At 38.7% G+C, this 10,823-nt stretch overlaps 1 long non-coding RNA gene across 1 annotated transcript; it reads left to right on the forward strand.

Annotated features, from left to right (window-relative positions):
• Window positions 1–275: 275 nt before the first annotated feature.
• LOC126952336 (uncharacterized) lies at window positions 276–10,823 on the forward strand. Its single transcript, XR_007724853.1, has 3 exons — window positions 276–318; window positions 8,154–8,203; window positions 10,616–10,823. It is a non-coding gene; the product is annotated as an uncharacterized LOC126952336 (long non-coding RNA).

The raw sequence follows: 10,823 nt of genomic DNA on the forward strand, positions 1-10,823 counted from the left end.
GATTTTCTCGAATCCTCTATGAGGTAGGTAAATTTATTGCCCCATTTTACAGATAAGAAAACGCAGGCACAGAGAAATTTGCTTGAGAACACACACATAGTAAGTGGCTATGTGGCTCAGCTATATTCAGACAGAGGACTTCTGCCTCCAGAGTCTGCACTCTTCATTGTGACATGGGGCCGTGTGTGATGTACTGATCTTGGAACTAGAAGGGTCACAGAGCGGTGTGACCTCACAAAGCTTGTATATTATTGAAGAGAGGCTTTTTTATATCACCACATCTCAACTAACACCTCAGTGTTTGTTGGAAGACATCATGTATGTATTTTTACAAATACTAAGTGTCAAATGAGTGACACAGACCACTCTGTCATGCCACGGTGCTTTGTGGATAGAGACAAGGTGGCATATGCTGATGGAATATATTGATACTTATTTTCTTAAATATCCATCTCATTCTCTCTGATAGCATGGGAAGCCTTGCAAGGATCGTCCTGCCATTATTTCAAGCCCTAGCTCTTGGCACGTTGTAGATGCAGATAACTCTGTGCTTTGTGACTGCAGTTGTCAATTCAACCACAGAGCATTCAGAGCAGAGAAAGTCTCTGGGGGTTACATGCAAGGGACTTGAGGTTGGGAAAAAGGCTTTGATAAAATGAAGGAGAAAGACGAAGGGTATCCCAGATGAGAGAAACAAATTAAATAAATGAACTCAGGTGGAAGTTTTGAGGGCAATGTAAAGAAACCAGGCTGTCTGTATTGAATTGTATTAAAACACTGAATGAGAAAAGCAAGATTATGAGGTCTTTGATGTTAAGATGTCAATTGGTCCATATTTCATAAAATAAGATCAGCCTCCTGACCTAGTACTACCGGGTGTTAGGGCCACAAAACAATACCCCAAAATGAAGGCCTCAGAAGCAAAAGTTTTTCTCCGACCTTCTGCCCACTGTCTCAGTCCCATTCTCCTCCAAGGCTAGCCATAGAAACTAGCATCCCCCTTGTCCCCCACGCAGGTCACAGAAACCAGAATCTCTTTTTTTCCCCCCCAAGACAGCCATGAAACCTAAAAATATTACTCAACCTTCCTCCACCTTTCTGTGTAAAAACTGGCCATAAAGAGATCATTTTATCGATCTTGTTGAGGTCATAAGACATCCATTCCAGAGAGAGTCCTGCCCCACCTCCAAAAAGGAAGGAATGTACACTCAAGAGAGACCAAGAAGAATCTAAACAAACAGGCCCTTCTGCGTTTTCCCACAAGAGAAAAGGATCTAATTAACATTTGATCATAACTTTTTGTCCAACTATATTTCCACACTGCTGTTCATACTTTGTTTAACCTAAGCATACAAATTGACAATTTTTCTTGTATTTTTGGCACTTCATTCTGAAGGCTCCCGGGTATACACATTAAATAAATTTGTACGCCTTTTCTCCAATTTACCTTTTGTGAGTTGATTTTTCAGTGAATCTCCAGAGGTCCAAGAACTCTCCCCTTTGATCAACATTTCTCCTTTTTTTCTCACCTCCTTGCCCCTGGTAACCACTGTCCTGCTCTCTGCTTCTATGTATTAGACTTTTTAAGATTCTACATATAAGTGGGATCATATACTTTTTTGGTGGGAGGGACAGAGTCTAGCTCTGTCACCTAGGCTGGAATGCAGTGGCACAATCTCGGCTCACTGAAACCCCCACCTCTCGGGTTCAAGTGATTCTTCTGCCTTAGCCTCCCGAGCAGCTGGGATTACAGGTGCCTACCACCATGCCCAGCTAATTTTTGTATTTTTGGTAAAGATGAGGTTTCACCATATTGGACAGCCTGGTCTCAAACTCCAGACCTCATGATCTGCCTGCCTCGGCCTCCCAAAGTGCTGGGATTATAAGCGTGAGCCACCGCCCCCAGCCTGAGATCATATACTTCTTAATAACTCTTGAAGACATCAGTATTATTGGAGTTTGTATCAGTTAACATGGGCTAGATTATGCCATAGTGCCAAAATACCCCAATGTCTCAATGCCTTGGAACAGCAAAGGTTTGTTTCTTGGTCACACTGCATCACAGTTGTGGATTGACTGGGGCTCTGCTCTGCATCACTGTGGCCCAAAACCTCAGGTAGATTATCCCCTACCTGGAAACATGCTAGTGATGAGAGCAGGGAAAATGCGGGGCAAAGCACAAAAGGACTCTTAAGGCTTCTGCATGGTGGTGGTCATATTGCTTCTGCTTACTGTTAGCTGCTGTAAATCACATGCCAAGCCTTTCTTCAAAGGTACGGGAAAGCATAGCCCTCTTCCAGTGAAAGACAGTGGATATGGGAATGAGTAATCCAGTCATTCACAGGGCCTAGTAAATAATGGATGCTTTAGAATTTAGTAATCTGAGGAATGAAGAAAATGCCAAATGATTCCTATATATATTTCATTCAGCAACTATTTGTTAGATTCTTTCAATATCAGGCAGTACACTAAGTACTCTATAATAAGACAAATAAATGGATAATATATTAATATATCCAAGTATTTTCATTGAGAGGAACATGTTTTATTTTTCTGAATAAAGGTGTGTTTAAGTTAATTCATTTCCCAAAAACAAAGCAAAGCTACCCTGTTGCCTGTATTAGTTCCCTATTGCTGCTTGACAATTTATTGCAAGCTTAGTAGCTATAAAATACCACAAATTTATTATCTCATAGTTTCTGTTGGGTAGAATCTTGGCATGACATAGCCAAATTCTCTGCTCAGGGTCTCAGCAGGCTGAATGAAGGAGTCAGCTCGGGCTGTGGTTCTCATTTGAGTACTGGAGTCCTCTGCTAAGATCAGTGATTGTTGGACATATCCATTTCCGTGTAGTTGTAGGACTGAGGTCCTGTTTTCTTGCTGGTTGTTGGCCAAGGACCTCTCTCAGCTCCCAGAGCCCACCCTCAGTTCCTTACTATGTGGCCTCCATAGGCAGTTCACAGTATGGATGCCTGCTGGTCTTCCCGGTCAGCCAGAGCATATACTTCTGACTTTCACTCCTTCAATCAGCTGGAGAAAACTCTCTGGCTTCTAAATGCTCATGAGATTATATCAGGCTCACCAGATAATAGTTCTAATTTAAAGACAGCTTATTTGGGACCCTAGTCGCATCTCCAAAATTCTTTCATAGCAGCAACTAGATTGGCATGGATTAAATTACTGGGAAAAATGTGTGTGTGTCAGGGGCTGGGAAGCTTGGAGGTCTCTTAGAATTCTGTCTACTCCCTGACCTCACTGCAGAATGGTGGGTGTTAGTGTAGGAAAAAAATGTAGTAGTTTTTCCTCACCCATCACAAGGTTTATGGCTGAGACCCCATAACAAAAGACAGATTAACAAGAGAAAAGCATATATATTTATTTAATACAAATTTTATGTGACATGGTAGCCTTCAGAAATAAAGACCCAAAGAAACAGGGAAAACTATATTTTTATGGACAGTCATACAGAGAGATATGATTAGAGAACAAAAGAGTATGATCTAATGGTAGTAAACTGGGGGGAAATTAAGAAGGCCTCTTTGTCCCAATGCTTCTTGATATCTCTGTGACATTCCTTTTTCCAGGAATACAGAGGACTCCTCTGGAATGAGAGTTTTATGACCTATTTTCAGGGGATGTTTTATGGCCCACTTCAGGGGAAAAGGTACAAGTGGAATTCTTCCCATATCCTACTTCTGCTGTTTCCTCACATGCTAGGGTGCCATATTTTGGTGTAGCATGTCCTGAACTCTGTTGTTACTTCAACTTGCCTATGGCAGGATTGATGAGGTAGGGCCTGTTCTAGAGTCAAGTGGCTTTCCTGGGTAAGGACTGGAATTATTAGGAGGGGTATCTTTTGAGGACATTTGTAATGGGTTTGCTCGGTGACTGGTGAGACCCTAGTTCTGCGCTCCCAAACTGGATTCTCCATGAGTAACACTGAAATTGTTGAATACCTTAAATTCCTAGAGGATTACTGCAGTAGTCAGAGTTCTGGCAAAAAGCAGACACAATTTTCAAACTGGATAACTGAAGAGAGTTTAATAAAGGGTCATTTTTCTATTTAGGTGTGGGCAGAGTGTAGGAAGCCAACAACGGACCATTATTTCTCCTAGGCTGAAAAGGGGAAGGGAAGAGTGGGACTGGGAATCTGGAGACGGGAGCTGTGTGGAAAGGGCTCTGACAAGATCTATAGCCTTTGGTAGAAAGATGCCACCAGTCCATGGAAACTAGGCAGGGAAGTAGAGGGGAACAAATGGCTTAATCTCTTCCTCTAATCCTCTTATCTCTTGCCAAGAGGGCAAAAGAGCCTGTTGGTCCAGTCCTTAGAGGTCAGCTTCATGGGTCAAGAACAGGGTGGAGAAAGGTAGGGAGGAGATCTAGAAAGGCAAACTAAAAGATAGATAGCATGATTACTAAAGACATATTTCTTGGCTGTGGTCAGGGTCACAACTTCCTTTGTGACTCACAGATGAAGTCTCTTTATCTGTGCTTCATAGAGTGTTTTAGCTAGCTTGGTTATAACTCTTCCCATTATGCAATATCATTAACATATACGTCTGTCATTCCCGCTGTTTTGTGAGCTTCCTGAGAGCAAAGGCCATGCCTTATTCATCTTTACGCATGCAGTGTCTACGTGGTTGGCCCACAGTAGACGATTAATGAATGCTTGTGAGATTATGAAGATATGAAGTCAATGGTGAACAATTATCAAAGTCCTATAAGTAAATTGGGTTATAGGGCCATAAGCAAATGCACAACACTCTTACTGCTCTCTGAGATGTTCTATTACATATTGGCTGATAGAGTTAGAAGATACACTTACCATTGCTACAACAAATCTCCTGATACTATGAAAATTTGATGTTCTACTTTCATTTTCTGCTTAAAGGTCATTAGTTTCAGGTTGTACTACACGTTCCATTTAATGAGCACTAGAATCTATCAACAGAGAAGGAGGAACAGCAAACGCAGGGCAAATGAGACAGCTCAGAGCTACTAGTCATCAAACTCAGTTGGCTGTCTGCAGAGTGCAATGACTTTGGGATAAGACGTGATGCTACCTTTCCGCCATTATCACATGTGGTTCTTGTTGCCAAACAGGGAGTAGAGTGTGCTAAGTCTATGAAAAAACTGTTTTCTTCTGTTTTACTTTTTGACATTTCCAAAGCACTAGATAGGGATAAACGTGGTCAGCTTGATGTATGATTGTTTTGGTTCACATAGAATCATATGCTGAAGAATCACAGGGACTGACAGGGGAAAAATGTAAATGTCATAATTTTGTTAATTACTTTAGCATGTGTTTCTTCCACATGTCTGAAAGCAAATGTAATTGAGGGTTGTGGTTTCTGGGGCATAGCCAAAAGTACAATGTGACTAACAACTGAGGAAAATATCATGGTTTATCATGTGGTGGAGGATCTGTTATCTTTTTCTTCCCTCTCTGCCACAAAGTAAACATTTTCTAATATTTAAGGATGTTACTGGAGTATAACAGAAGAATTATACAAATTGAATCCTGGGATTGGTATTTTTATAAGGTAAGAAAAAAACATATAAAATGCAGTTTTAAGTTCAGTGACTGTTCCATTCCATCTTAGAGGTTTCTATTTTAAAAACTGGATTTGCAAACAAGAAAACAGCTCTTTCAATTCTTTAAACATTTTTAATGAATGTTTAAATGTCTTTCTCAAGCAAACAAATCTCAGGAAATTCAAATACTAGTATGAAACCATAATCTCCATTCACCTTGTTACTTCAAAGCCTAATAACTCTATTGAGAACTCCTGAAAACCAGTGGGCGTTCTGACCCCAAGGCTTCATATACTGTTTCTTATTTTTATGACAGAAATTTTACAATTTCAAGGCGAGGTTAAAAAGCATTCTATTTTCTCTCTTAGGCAAGCGATCAGGTTGCTTTATGAACAAAGCAAAAGGCTGAGCTCACATGGAGCACTCTTGAAATCTTCCTGGTTTGGGATGGACTGCAAATGCTATTAGTATATTTCCTGGTATTTTAGATGCCTATGAATTGCACAGTAATGAAATCTTTGAATAGCAAGCATCTGGTAGCCAGAGCCCGCAAAGACTTTCCCATATTATGCAGAACCTTCTACTAGTTTTGAGACTGTTCTCTCGTTCTTTTATACTATATCTTTTTCTCTTCATTTCCCCACATGTTTGGGAGTCACAAGTGTTTTTGTCACATTTAGCACTGACTGTACATAGAACTGGTCATCTGCAGGTCCAGCAGGTTGTAAGAAGCAACTGAGTGATGTGTATTCCCCTTTCCCATATCAAACACCACACCCCTATCCCTGTCCACTAGCCCCATAACTGCTGACCGTAAGCTGCAGAAGCAAATGGAAAGTCTGTTCTACCAGTGGACTGAGGGGTGTTGGGACTCAGAAAACAATACCCCCAAATGAAGGCTTCAGAAGGAGCCTCAGAAGCAACAGTTTTTATCTGACCTCTTGCCCTGTTGTTTCCTAGTCCCACTCTCCCTGGAGGACTATCGTAGAAACTAGAATCCCTTTTCTACAAGGCAGGTCATAGAAACCAGAACCCCTTTTCCCCAAAACCAGTCATAAAAACCTAAAAATATTACTTTAACTCCCTCTCCACATCTTTCTGTGTAAAAACTGGCCATAATTTATCTGATATACCTTGTTTGACTGTAGGTCATAAGACCTCCATTCCAGAGAGGGTCCTGACTCATACCTAGAAAGAAGAAACACATGCTCGAAGGGGCCAAGAAGAATACAGGCAGGCCTTGCTGGCTTTCCTCACTCGATCTGTTAGCATGAGATCATACCCTTCCTGTCCAATCATATTTCTACACAATCATCCATACTTTGTTTAACCTAAGCATAAAATGAACAATTTCTTCTGTATCTTTGGGTGTCTATTCTGCAGGCTCCTGTGTATGAACATTAAATACATTTGTAAGCCTTTTCTCCAATTAATCTACCTTTTGCAAGTTGCTTTTTCATGGAAACTTGAGAGGACCAAGGGGAAAGCTCTCCCTTGGGCCCTGAAGAGGAAAGGTTCTAATGCGTTATTGAGAGGAGTATCAGACAAGAAAATCCAAATAGAGAACAGAGGAAAGAAAGCAAGCCAGAATAGGGGTTCTAGCTTCTTTAGGGAATTGAGTATGGGCTATGAATGGCCTGAAATATTATCCAGATACCTGCTTGTATTATTCCATACACTATTAATTTTTTTTTCCTGAAAAGAGAGTTAAAACTTACGTTAAGTGCAAAAAGAGTTTGGGCTACACAAAGTTTTATGGCTGATTATTGTCAAGAAAGTAAATTTAGTTAATTGATTTATATTTTAAAAATCCAGGAGACAAGGAGGAATGAAAGGAAGTGAGAAATAATACAAGTAGGATAAATAAGAAGAAAATAGGCACTAGAGAGATACTAACATTTTATTCCTTTTATCAGTTACTTAATACTTGGTCTGGTGAGATGGGATCTGGGGATAGACACCATTTCTACCAGACAATGTGCATCTGTTTTAGAGATGAGACAGTGAAGGCATAGAGAAGTTGAACAATGTGTGCCAGTTCACTTAGCTAGTCAGTATCAGACAGCCAGCTTTGGGGGCTGCGTTGCTCTCCATTACTCCTGGAAACCAACAAGCTCTCTTTCTTTCTTGATATATTTTACAAAATATATTTTTTATAAACTGGAGGATAAAGTTACATGCCAAAATATTATCTTTGGGTGTTGTGATTATGGGTGATTTGACATTTTATTCTTGTCAGCATTTTATCATAGTTATAATAAACATAACTGAACTATATAATAAAATAATTTTAAATTACTTTCACCTTTCTAAGACATTAGTTATCATGTTGTTAAATCCCTCAGGAGCAACCACATTTCTACTGAACAAAGGGCATCATCAAATAAAGGCTGTAAGAGACTTGGAAGAATTTTATATTCATTTATAATGTCCACTGCCATTATAATAAAATGTGGCTTGTTCATAGTAACTAGTGAGATTGCTTGATGAAATCAGTGCATCAAACACAATCATATAAAAGTAATTTCAATATAAAATTAGAATATTTATTCAACTAAATACATTTTATTCATCTAAATTAATATCCTTTAACACGTTTCCTTGCTGTGTCTCCATAGGCACAGTGAAACAGATGCTCATGGCAACTTCTGCTCCAGAAGCTTCCCAGGTAAAACTCATCACAGTGGTGATCTTCAGAGGCGGAGTCAGCCATTTGCTTGTTTGCTACAAGAGAATAAATACAACTGTTAGAAAAAAATTTCTACTTTTCCATTAGTTTGTCTATTGAGTCACTCTCTGTAGAAGCTGAGCAGTTCACCTTTGAGGCCAGGGTCTTGGTTAGGATTCTTTATTTCCAAACAAGGATCTGAAATTGAGTAAGTTTCCCCTTTCCCAAATCCCAAAGTATAGGATGCTCCTTCAACCAACAAACTCAGGATAAGGATCTCAGGCCCTTCCTCTAGACTAAATTCTCCTTATAGACTCTGGACTCTTCATAGAGAATGTAATCCTGGGTTGCCTCTAGGTTCTCTTCTTGAGGAAGTGACCATCTGGAGGATTTTTGGAAGGCAATTCCCTAGGCACTCAAAGTTTCATTTATGTGTTAGTCCAGATCACTGAAAACATGGTACCACTTGGAACACATTATCTTGGCCTTATTTTGAAGTATTTTTCTCCAGGCTCTAATGGCAGCCCTCAGTTCTGATCAAAGGATACTATAAAAACCACCTGCCCTCTGCCTGTGTTTCCAGGTGTCATCTACTACTTAGGCCAGAATATCTGATGCAAAATCTTACCTGATAAATTTCTTACAGAATCTGCACTAGAAAAGACAGTCTTGCCTGAAGTGATTTGTTTCTTTTTCTCTAATGATAAGAATACTTGTGGATGGTGAGGATGGGGTTGGATGTCTCCAGGGGCAGGAAATATGTCTTTCTACTAAAATTATCACAGGGTCGTCAGAGTTCCCAAGTTGATCAGACTCAGGGAGGCTGACTCACTCTTATCAAGCTCCTCAGAGTCTGACTCGTAATCTGGAATGCCAGTGTCCTCCATCTGGGGTCTGCTTTTCCTGCCGTATTTAGATTTGCTGAGGAAACATAAGAAGCAGAGCCAAGAGGGATGAATAATTTAAAGAGAAATTTCTTATAGAACCTAGGACTCAGTACATTATTCCAGCCAGAAAACATGCATTGCTTTTTCATTCAAGAACAAATTTTTCTTTTTCTTTCCAGGACAGTGCTAGATAAAACTGCCAGCTTCAATGGCATATATATATATACACACACATATATATATACACACACATATATATATATATTATTTCTGTCACAACTGACAGATCACACTGCTATGGATTTTACCAATTTAAAACTCAGAGAACAAAATTCTTTCAAGATTGGGGTGTTGGAAAGTACACAACAATATTTTCCTTATTATAAAAAAAGATGTAACATTTCATCTCTTGTTGCTTCCGCTGCCGACAAAAAACAAAACAAAACAAACAAAAAAACAAAATACAATGAGAATGCTACAAGGAATTAAAATTTGACCATTAAACTACAAAGACATTTAGAGCTCCCATATTTGTGATATTTATCCCAATGTGCCCTTAAATATCTATTCTTAGATATATTTCTAGGGCTATAATTTTATTTAGCCTTTTACCTTTTTTGTTTTAATCATTCAGTCTTCTCAAATCCTCTCTGTACAGAGGTGAGGTAAAGAATCCAAGATTCAGACAAACAAGCAAACGAACCAGCCATTTTCCCAATCCCTGTCTTTCTTATATAGGAGTTTTTTATGGTCTGTTGGGTTAAAACAGAAGTACCCACTTATTCAAGTTTTCTGCTGGTCAAGTGAGAGATACCATAAATCTTATAGTAAAATATAATTTAAATTTGAAGAACATTATTAGAAGCCAAATTCTATTCTCTAGAATGCTTAGTAAATGCAGTATTATGGTTAACTAAATATTTTAACTGAGTTATCACTAATATTAGGTATAAATCATATATATTACATTTAACATGCATCATGTATATAATATATATATAGGGGTGTGTGTGTGTGTTTGTGTAGTATAAATAGATCTTAGGCTGAGATCTACACAGATTTTGCAGTTGTTCCAGATAATGAATCATTGGTGAGAGCTGGGAGAAAACTAACCTTTTGGACATTTACATTCTGGAATGTTTCAATTCTAAATAATTAGAGGTTTAAAATATTAAGCAGAGATGCATATGATATGCTATGTTCTGTATAAATTAAATAAAACAGTATGTGGTCTACATATATACACATTCTTAGTCTCCTTGTTTTGTTGCCAATTTGAAATAAAGAAGGATATATTTCTTATGGCCCATGCATATAAATGTTAACTTCCTCTTGCTGCTTCCATTTCTCTAAGAGTCTCAAGTCTCTATTTCTAGAAGCTTCTTGAAGAAAGCATTAGGAATAGATAATTAATTACATCCTTTTCCAAGTATGAATATGTGAAATAAGGAAGAGCTGATGACCTAATACTGTTAACAAAAACAAAACACCACATGTTTGATCCCTTTTTGTTTTCCTATCACAGGAAACTGGGGAGGGAATCATGTTCCAGCAGTGAAGAACAAAGGCAGTTGTTTGGGGATTTACATATTCCATCTCCTACAAAGTTAAAAAAAGTTTTCTTTTCCTGAAAGACTACAATCAAGCTACAAACATGCATAATGGGTGAAGTGGATTAACAAGTTTGTGTCATGTTAATTATATATTTCAATAAAGACAATTTTGGAACTAGT

This window comes from Macaca thibetana, chromosome 4, assembly GCF_024542745.1.
Source record: "Macaca thibetana thibetana isolate TM-01 chromosome 4, ASM2454274v1, whole genome shotgun sequence".
NCBI lineage: Eukaryota > Metazoa > Chordata > Mammalia > Primates > Cercopithecidae > Macaca > Macaca thibetana.